This window comes from Lissotriton helveticus, chromosome 3_2, assembly GCF_964261635.1.
Source record: "Lissotriton helveticus chromosome 3_2, aLisHel1.1, whole genome shotgun sequence".
Classification (NCBI taxonomy): domain Eukaryota; kingdom Metazoa; phylum Chordata; class Amphibia; order Caudata; family Salamandridae; genus Lissotriton; species Lissotriton helveticus.
In genome coordinates, this window is record NC_136062.1 from 318,695,535 (window position 1) to 318,706,210 (window position 10,676).

Here is a 10,676-nt window from a genome sequence, read left to right on the forward strand (position 1 = left end):
TCCAAGGACCGGTTTCTGGCTATCAGCCTTCATTCAGCCTGGATAGCTTGACTCCAGTGGTGTGGAGAGCCTGGGACTCACGTCTGAGCTTACCAGCCCACTCGGGGTGAAAATTACAAAAAACACAGTTGATGGACAGAATGTAGAACAATGTCATACATTCACCCCAGTACAAGGATCTGGGCCTAAATCCATCGTTTTTTTCACTCCACACCACCCTGGGTTAGACACTGGCTATATGCAAATCAGCTCTGACCCTTTGCCTCATGGGAAAAGTCCAGTCCGAACTGCCAAGCCCTGTCTTTCCCAGACCGGAATCAAGCATCCAAGGACCGGTTTCTGGCTATCAGCCTTCATTCAGCCTGGATAGCTTGACTCCAGTGGTGTGGAGAGCCTGGGACTCACGTCTGAGCATACCCAGCCACTCGGGGTGAAAATTACAAAAAACACAGTTGATGGACAGAATGTAGAACAATGTCATACATTCACCCCAGTACAAGGATCTGGGCCTAAATCCATCGTTTTTTTCACTCCACACCACCCTGGGTTAGACACTGGCTATATGCAAATCAGCTCTGACCCTTTGCCTCATGGGAAAAGTCCAGTCCGAACTGCCAAGCCCTGTCTTTCCCAGACCGGAATCAAGCATCCAAGGACCGGTTTCTGGCTATCAGCCTTCATTCAGCCTGGATAGCTTGACTCCAGTGGTGTGGAGAGCCTGGGACTCACGTCTGAGCATACCCAGTCCACTCGGGGTGAAAATTACAAAAAACACAGTTGATGGACAGAATGTAGAACAATGTCATACATTCACCCCAGTACAAGGATCTGGGCCTAAATCCATCGTTTTTTTCACTCCACACCACCCTGGGTTAGACACTGGCTATATGCAAATCAGCTCTGACCCTTTGCCTCATGGGAAAAGTCCAGTCCGAACTGCCAAGCCCTGTCTTTCCCAGACCGGAATCAAGCATCCAAGGACCGGTTTCTGGCTATCAGCCTTCATTCAGCCTGGATAGCTTGACTCCAGTGGTGTGGAGAGCCTGGGACTCACGTCTGAGCATACCCAGCCACTCGGGGTGAAAATTACAAAAAACACAGTTGATGGACAGAATGTAGAACAATGTCATACATTCACCCCAGTACAAGGATCTGGGCCTAAATCCATCGTTTTTTTCACTCCACACCACCCTGGGTTAGACACTGGCTATATGCAAATCAGCTCTGACCCTTTGCCTCATGGGAAAAGTCCAGTCCGAACTGGCCAAGCCCTGTCTTTCCCAGACCGGAATCAAGCATCCAAGGACCGGTTTCTGGCTATCAGCCTTCATTCAGCCTGGATAGCTTGACTCCAGTGGTGTGGAGAGCCTGGGACTCACGTCTGAGCATACCCAGCCCACTCGGGGTGAAAATTACAAAAAACACAGTTGATGGACAGAATGTAGAACAATGTCATACATTCACCCCAGTACAAGGATCTGGGCCTAAATCCATCGTTTTTTTCACTCCACACCACCCTGGGTTAGACACTGGCTATATGCAAATCAGCTCTGACCCTTTGCCTCATGGGAAAAGTCCAGTCCGAACTGCTAAGCCCTGTCTTTCCCAGACCGGAATCAAGCATCCAAGGACCGGTTTCTGGCTATCAGCCTTCATTCAGCCTGGATAGCTTGACTCCAGTGGTGTGGAGAGCCTGGGACTCACGTCTGAGCATACCCAGCCCACTCGGGGTGGAAATTACAAAAAACACAGTTGATGGACAGAATGTAGAACAATGTCATACATTCACCCCAGTACAAGGATCTGGGCCTAAATCCATCGTTTTTTTCACTCCACACCACCCTGGGTTAGACACTGGCTATATGCAAATCAGCTCTGACCCTTTGCCTCATGGGAAAAGTCCAGTCCGAACTGCCAAGCCCTGTCTTTCCCAGACCGGAATCAAGCATCCAAGGACCGGTTTCTGGCTATCAGCCTTCATTCAGCCTGGATAGCTTGACTCCAGTGGTGTGGAGAGCCTGGGACTCACGTCTGAGCATACCCAGCCCACTCGGGGTGAAAATTACAAAAAACACAGTTGATGGACAGAATGTAGAACAATGTCATACATTCACCCCAGTACAAGGATCTGGGCCTAAATCCATCGTTTTTTTCACTCCACACCACCCTGGGTTAGACACTGGCTATATGCAAATCAGCTCTGACCCTTTGCCTCATGGGAAAAGTCCAGTCCGAACTGCCAAGCCCTGTCTTTCCCAGACCGGAATCAAGCATCCAAGGACCGGTTTCTGGCTATCAGCCTTCATTCAGCCTGGATAGCTTGACTCCAGTGGTGTGGAGAGCCTGGGACTCACGTCTGAGCATACCCAGCCCACTCGGGGTGAAAATTACAAAAAACACAGTTGATGGACAGAATGTAGAACAATGTCATACATTCACCCCAGTACAAGGATCTGGGCCTAAATCCATCGTTTTTTTCACTCCACACCACCCTGGGTTAGACACTGGCTATATGCAAATCAGCTCTGACCCTTTGCCTCATGGGAAAAGTCCAGTCCGAACTGCCAAGCCCTGTCTTTCCCAGACCGGAATCAAGCATCCAAGGACCGGTTTCTGGCTATCAGCCTTCATTCAGCCTGGATAGCTTGACTCCAGTGGTGTGGAGAGCCTGGGACTCACGTCTGAGCATACCCAGCCCACTCGGGGTGAAAATTACAAAAAACACAGTTGATGGACAGAATGTAGAACAATGTCATACATTCACCCCAGTACAAGGATCTGGGCCTAAATCCATCGTTTTTTTCACTCCACACCACCCTGGGTTAGACACTGGCTATATGCAAATCAGCTCTGACCCTTTGCCTCATGGGAAAAGTCCAGTCCGAACTGCCAAGCCCTGTCTTTCCCAGACCGGAATCAAGCATCCAAGGACCGGTTTCTGGCTATCAGCCTTCATTCAGCCTGGATAGCTTGACTCCAGTGGTGTGGAGAGCCTGGGACTCACGTCTGAGCATACCCAGCCCACTCGGGGTGAAAATTACAAAAAACACAGTTGATGGACAGAATGTAGAACAATGTCATACATTCACCCCAGTACAAGGATCTGGGCCTAAATCCATCGTTTTTTTCACTCCAAACCACCCTGGGTTAGACACTGGCTATATGCAAATCAGCTCTGACCCTTTGCCTCATGGGAAAAGTCCAGTCCGAACTGCCAAGCCCCTGTCTTTCCCAGACCGGAATCAAGCATCCAAGGACCGGTTTCTGGCTATCAGCCTTCATTCAGCCTGGATAGCTTGACTCCAGTGGTGTGGAGAGCCTGGGACTCACGTCTGAGCATACCCAGCCCACTCGGGGTGAAAATTACAAAAAACACAGTTGATGGACAGAATGTAGAACAATGTCATACATTCACCCCAGTACAAGGATCTGGGCCTAAATCCATCGTTTTTTTCACTCCACACCACCCTGGGTTAGACACTGGCTATATGCAAATCAGCTCTGACCCTTTGCCTCATGGGAAAAGTCCAGTCCGAACTGCCAAGCCCTGTCTTTCCCAGATCGGAATCAAGCATCCAAGGACCGGTTTCTGGCTATCAGCCTTCATTCAGCCTGGATAGCTTGACTCCAGTGGTGTGGAGAGCCTGGGACTCACGTCTGAGCATACCCAGCCCACTCGGGGTGAAAATTACAAAAAACACAGTTGATGGACAGAATGTAGAACAATGTCATACATTCACCCCAGTACAAGGATCTGGGCCTAAATCCATCGTTTTTTTCACTCCACACCACCCTGGGTTAGACACTGGCTATATGCAAATCAGCTCTGACCCTTTGCCTCATGGGAAAAGTCCAGTCCGAACTGCCAAGCCCTGTCTTTCCCAGACCGGAATCAAGCATCCAAGGACCGGTTTCTGGCTATCAGCCTTCATTCAGCCTGGATAGCTTGACTCCAGTGGTGTGGAGAGCCTGGGACTCACGTCTGAGCATACCCAGCCCACTCGGGGTGAAAATTACAAAAAACACAGTTGATGGACAGAATGTAGAACAATGTCATACATTCACCCCAGTACAAGGATCTGGGCCTAAATCCATCGTTTTTTTCACTCCACACCACCCTGGGTTAGACACTGGCTATATGCAAATCAGCTCTGACCCTTTGCCTCATGGGAAAAGTCCAGTCCGAACTGCCAAGCCCTGTCTTTCCCAGACCGGAATCAAGCATCCAAGGACCGGTTTCTGGCTATCAGCCTTCATTCAGCCTGGATAGCTTGACTCCAGTGGTGTGGAGAGCCTGGGACTCACGTCTGAGCATACCCAGCCCACTCGGGGTGAAAATTACAAAAAACACAGTTGATGGACAGAATGTAGAACAATGTCATACATTCACCCCAGTACAAGGATCTGGGCCTAAATCCATCGTTTTTTTCACTCCACACCACCCTGGGTTAGACACTGGCTATATGCAAATCAGCTCTGACCCTTTGCCTCATGGGAAAAGTCCAGTCCGAACTGCCAAGCCCTGTCTTTCCCAGACCGGAATCAAGCATCCAAGGACCGGTTTCTGGCTATCAGCCTTCATTCAGCCTGGATAGCTTGACTCCAGTGGTGTGGAGAGCCTGGGACTCACGTCTGAGCATACCCAGCCCACTCGGGGTGAAAATTACAAAAAACACAGTTGATGGACAGAATGTAGAACAATGTCATACATTCACCCCAGTACAAGGATCTGGGCCTAAATCCATCGTTTTTTTCACTCCACACCACCCTGGGTTAGACACTGGCTATATGCAAATCAGCTCTGACCCTTTGCCTCATGGGAAAAGTCCAGTCCGAACTGCCAAGCCCTGTCTTTCCCAGACCGGAATCAAGCATCCAAGGACCGGTTTCTGGCTATCAGCCTTCATTCAGCCTGGATAGCTTGACTCCAGTGGTGTGGAGAGCCTGGGACTCACGTCTGAGCATACCCAGCCCACTCGGGGTGAAAATTACAAAAAACACAGTTGATGGACAGAATGTAGAACAATGTCATACATTCACCCCAGTACAAGGATCTGGGCCTAAATCCATCGTTTTTTTCACTCCACACCACCCTGGGTTAGACACTGGCTATATGCAAATCAGCTCTGACCCTTTGCCTCATGGGAAAAGTCCAGTCCGAACTGCCAAGCCCTGTCTTTCCCAGACCGGAATCAAGCATCCAAGGACCGGTTTCTGGCTATCAGCCTTCATTCAGCCTGGATAGCTTGACTCCAGTGGTGTGGAGAGCCTGGGACTCACGTCTGAGCATACCCAGCCCACTCGGGGGGAAAATTACAAAAAACACAGTTGATGGACAGAATGTAGAACAATGTCATACATTCACCCCAGTACAAGGATCTGGGCCTAAATCCATCGTTTTTTTCACTCCACACCACCCTGGGTTAGACACTGGCTATATGCAAATCAGCTCTGACCCTTTGCCTCATGGGAAAAGTCCAGTCCGAACTGCCAAGCCCTGTCTTTCCCAGACCGGAATCAAGCATCCAAGGACCGGTTTCTGGCTATCAGCCTTCATTCAGCCTGGATAGCTTGACTCCAGTGGTGTGGAGAGCCTGGGACTCACGTCTGAGCATACCCAGCCCACTCGGGGTGAAAATTACAAAAAACACAGTTGATGGACAGAATGTAGAACAATGTCATACATTCACCCCAGTACAAGGATCTGGGCCTAAATCCATCGTTTTTTTCACTCCACACCACCCTGGGTTAGACACTGGCTATATGCAAATCAGCTCTGACCCTTTGCCTCATGGGAAAAGTCCAGTCCGAACTGCCAAGCCCTGTCTTTCCCAGACCGGAATCAAGCATCCAAGGACCGGTTTCTGGCTATCAGCCTTCATTCAGCCTGGATAGCTTGACTCCAGTGGTGTGGAGAGCCTGGGACTCACGTCTGAGCATACCCAGCCCACTCGGGGTGAAAATTACAAAAAACACAGTTGATGGACAGAATGTAGAACAATGTCATACATTCACCCCAGTACAAGGATCTGGGCCTAAATCCATCGTTTTTTTCACTCCACACCACCCTGGGTTAGACACTGGCTATATGCAAATCAGCTCTGACCCTTTGCCTCATGGGAAAAGTCCAGTCCGAACTGCCAAGCCCTGTCTTTCCCAGACCGGAATCAAGCATCCAAGGACCGGTTTCTGGCTATCAGCCTTCATTCAGCCTGGATAGCTTGACTCCAGTGGTGTGGAGAGCCTGGGACTCACGTCTGAGCATACCCAGCCCACTCGGGGTGAAAATGACAAAAAACACAGTTGATGGACAGAATGTAGAACAATGTCATACATTCACCCCAGTACAAGGATCTGGGCCTAAATCCATCGTTTTTTTCACTCCACACCACCCTGGGTTAGACACTGGCTATATGCAAATTAGCTCTGACCCTTTGCCTCATGGGAAAAGTCCAGTCCGAACTGCCAAGCCCTGTCTTTCCCAGACCGGAATCAAGCATCCAAGGACCGGTTTCTGGCTATCAGCCTTCATTCAGCCTGGATAGCTTGACTCCAGTGGTGTGGAGAGCCTGGGACTCACGTCTGAGCATACCCAGCCCACTCGGGGTGAAAATTACAAAAAACACAGTTGATGGACAGAATGTAGAACAATGTCATACATTCACCCCAGTACAAGGATCTGGGCCTAAATCCATCGTTTTTTTCACTCCACACCACCCTGGGTTAGACACTGGCTATATGCAAATCAGCTCTGACCCTTTGCCTCATGGGAAAAGTCCAGTCCGAACTGCCAAGCCCTGTCTTTCCCAGACCGGAATCAAGCATCCAAGGACCGGTTTCTGGCTATCAGCCTTCATTCAGCCTGGATAGCTTGACTCCAGTGGTGTGGAGAGCCTGGGACTCACGTCTGAGCATACCCAGCCCACTCGGGGTGAAAATTACAAAAAACACAGTTGATGGACAGAATGTAGAACAATGTCATACATTCACCCCAGTACAAGGATCTGGGCCTAAATCCATCGTTTTTTTCACTCCACACCACCCTGGGTTAGACACTGGCTATATGCAAATCAGCTCTGACCCTTTGCCTCATGGGAAAAGTCCAGTCCGAACTGCCAAGCCCTGTCTTTCCCAGACCGGAATCAAGCATCCAAGGACCGGTTTCTGGCTATCAGCCTTCATTCAGCCTGGATAGCTTGACTCCAGTGGTGTGGAGAGCCTGGGACTCACGTCTGAGCATACCCAGCCCACTCGGGGTGAAAATTACAAAAAACACAGTTGATGGACAGAATGTAGAACAATGTCATACATTCACCCCAGTACAAGGATCTGGGCCTAAATCCATCGTTTTTTTCACTCCACACCACCCTGGGTTAGACACTGGCTATATGCAAATCAGCTCTGACCCTTTGCCTCATGGGAAAAGTCCAGTCCGAACTGCCAAGCCCTGTCTTTCCCAGACCGGAATCAAGCATCCAAGGACCGGTTTCTGGCTATCAGCCTTCATTCAGCCTGGATAGCTTGACTCCAGTGGTGTGGAGAGCCTGGGACCCACGTCTGAGCATACCCAGCCCACTCGGGGTGAAAATTACAAAAAACACAGTTGATGGACAGAATGTAGAACAATGTCATACATTCACCCCAGTACAAGGATCTGGGCCTAAATCCATCGTTTTTTTCACTCCACACCACCCTGGGTTAGACACTGGCTATATGCAAATCAGCTCTGACCCTTTGCCTCATGGGAAAAGTCCAGTCCGAACTGCCAAGCCCTGTCTTTCCCAGATCGGAATCAAGCATCCAAGGACCGGTTTCTGGCTATCAGCCTTCATTCAGCCTGGATAGCTTGACTCCAGTGGTGTGGAGAGCCTGGGACTCACGTCTGAGCATACCCAGCCCACTCGGGGTGAAAATTACAAAAAACACAGTTGATGGACAGAATGTAGAACAATGTCATACATTCACCCCAGTACAAGGATCTGGGCCTAAATCCATCGTTTTTTTCACTCCACACCACCCTGGGTTAGACACTGGCTATATGCAAATCAGCTCTGACCCTTTGCCTCATGGGAAAAGTCCAGTCCGAACTGCCAAGCCCTGTCTTTCCCAGACCGGAATCAAGCATCCAAGGACCGGTTTCTGGCTATCAGCCTTCATTCAGCCTGGATAGCTTGACTCCAGTGGTGTGGAGAGCCTGGGACTCACGTCTGAGCATACCCAGCCCACTCGGGGTGAAAATTACAAAAAACACAGTTGATGGACAGAATGTAGAACAATGTCATACATTCACCCCAGTACAAGGATCTGGGCCTAAATCCATCGTTTTTTTCACTCCACACCACCCTGGGTTAGACACTGGCTATATGCAAATCAGCTCTGACCCTTTGCCTCATGGGAAAAGTCCAGTCCGAACTGCCAAGCCCTGTCTTTCCCAGACCGGAATCAAGCATCCAAGGACCGGTTTCTGGCTATCAGCCTTCATTCAGCCTGGATAGCTTGACTCCAGTGGTGTGGAGAGCCTGGGACTCACGTCTGAGCATACCCAGCCCACTCGGGGTGAAAATTACAAAAAACACAGTTGATGGACAGAATGTAGAACAATGTCATACATTCACCCCAGTACAAGGATCTGGGCCTAAATCCATCGTTTTTTTCACTCCAAACCACCCTGGGTTAGACACTGGCTATATGCAAATCAGCTCTGACCCTTTGCCTCATGGGAAAAGTCCAGTCCGAACTGCCAAGCCCTGTCTTTCCCAGACCGGAATCAAGCATCCAAGGACCGGTTTCTGGCTATCAGCCTTCATTCAGCCTGGATAGCTTGACTCCAGTGGTGTGGAGAGCCTGGGACTCACGTCTGAGCATACCCAGCCCACTCGGGGTGAAAATTACAAAAAACACAGTTGATGGACAGAATGTAGAACAATGTCATACATTCACCCCAGTACAAGGATCTGGGCCTAAATCCATCGTTTTTTTCACTCCACACCACCCTGGGTTAGACACTGGCTATATGCAAATCAGCTCTGACCCTTTGCCTCATGGGAAAAGTCCAGTCCGAACTGCCAAGCCCTGTCTTTCCCAGATCGGAATCAAGCATCCAAGGACCGGTTTCTGGCTATCAGCCTTCATTCAGCCTGGATAGCTTGACTCCAGTGGTGTGGAGAGCCTGGGACTCACGTCTGAGCATACCCAGCCCACTCGGGGTGAAAATTACAAAAAACACAGTTGATGGACAGAATGTAGAACAATGTCATACATTCACCCCAGTACAAGGATCTGGGCCTAAATCCATTGTTTTTTTCACTCCACACCACCCTGGGTTAGACACTGGCTATATGCAAATCAGCTCTGACCCTTTGCCTCATGGGAAAAGTCCAGTCCGAACTGCCAAGCCCTGTCTTTCCCAGACCGGAATCAAGCATCCAAGGACCGGTTTCTGGCTATCAGCCTTCATTCAGCCTGGATAGCTTGACTCCAGTGGTGTGGAGAGCCTGGGACTCACGTCTGAGCATACCCAGCCCACTCAGGGTGAAAATTACAAAAAACACAGTTGATGGACAGAATGTAGAACAATGTCATACATTCACCCCAGTACAAGGATCTGGGCCTAAATCCATCGTTTTTTTCACTCCACACCACCCTGGGTTAGACACTGGCTATATGCAAATCAGCTCTGACCCTTTGCCTCATGGGAAAAGTCCAGTCCGAACTGCCAAGCCCTGTCTTTCCCAGACCGGAATCAAGCATCCAAGGACCGGTTTCTGGCTATCAGCCTTCATTCAGCCTGGATAGCTTGACTCCAGTGGTGTGGAGAGCCTGGGACTCACGTCTGAGCATACCCAGCCCACTCGGGGTGAAAATTACAAAAAACACAGTTGATGGACAGAATGTAGAACAATGTCATACATTCACCCCAGTACAAGGATCTGGGCCTAAATCCATCGTTTTTTTCACTCCACACCACCCTGGGTTAGACACTGGCTATATGCAAATCAGCTCTGACCCTTTGCCTCATGGGAAAAGTCCAGTCCGAACTGCCAAGCCCTGCCTTTACCAGACCGGAATCAAGCATCCAAGGACCGGTTTCTGGCTATCAGCCTTCATTCAGCCTGGATAGCTTGACTCCAGTGGTGTGGAGAGCCTGGGACTCACGTCTGAGCATACCCAGCCCACTCGGGGTGAAAATGACAAAAAACACAGTTGATGGACAGATGTAGAACAATGTCATACATTCACCCCAGTACAAGGATCTGGGCCTAAATCCATCGTTTTTTTCACTCCACACCACCCTGGGTTAGACACTGGCTATATGCAAATCAGCTCTGACCCTTTACCTCATGGGAAAAGTCCAGTCCGAACTGCCAAGCCCTGTCTTTCCCAGACCGGAATCAAGCATCCAAGGACCGGTTTCTGGCTATCAGCCTTCATTCAGCCTGGATAGCTTGACTCCAGTGGTGTGGAGAGCCTGGGACTCACGTCTGAGCATACCCAGCCCACTCGGGGTGAAAATTACAAAAAACACAGTTGATGGACAGAATGTAGAACAATGTCATACATTCACCCAAGTACAAGGATCTGGGCCTAAATCCATCGTTGTTTTCACTCAACACCACCCTGGGTTAGACACTGGCTATATGCAAATCAGCTCTGACCCTTTGCCTCATGGGAAAAGT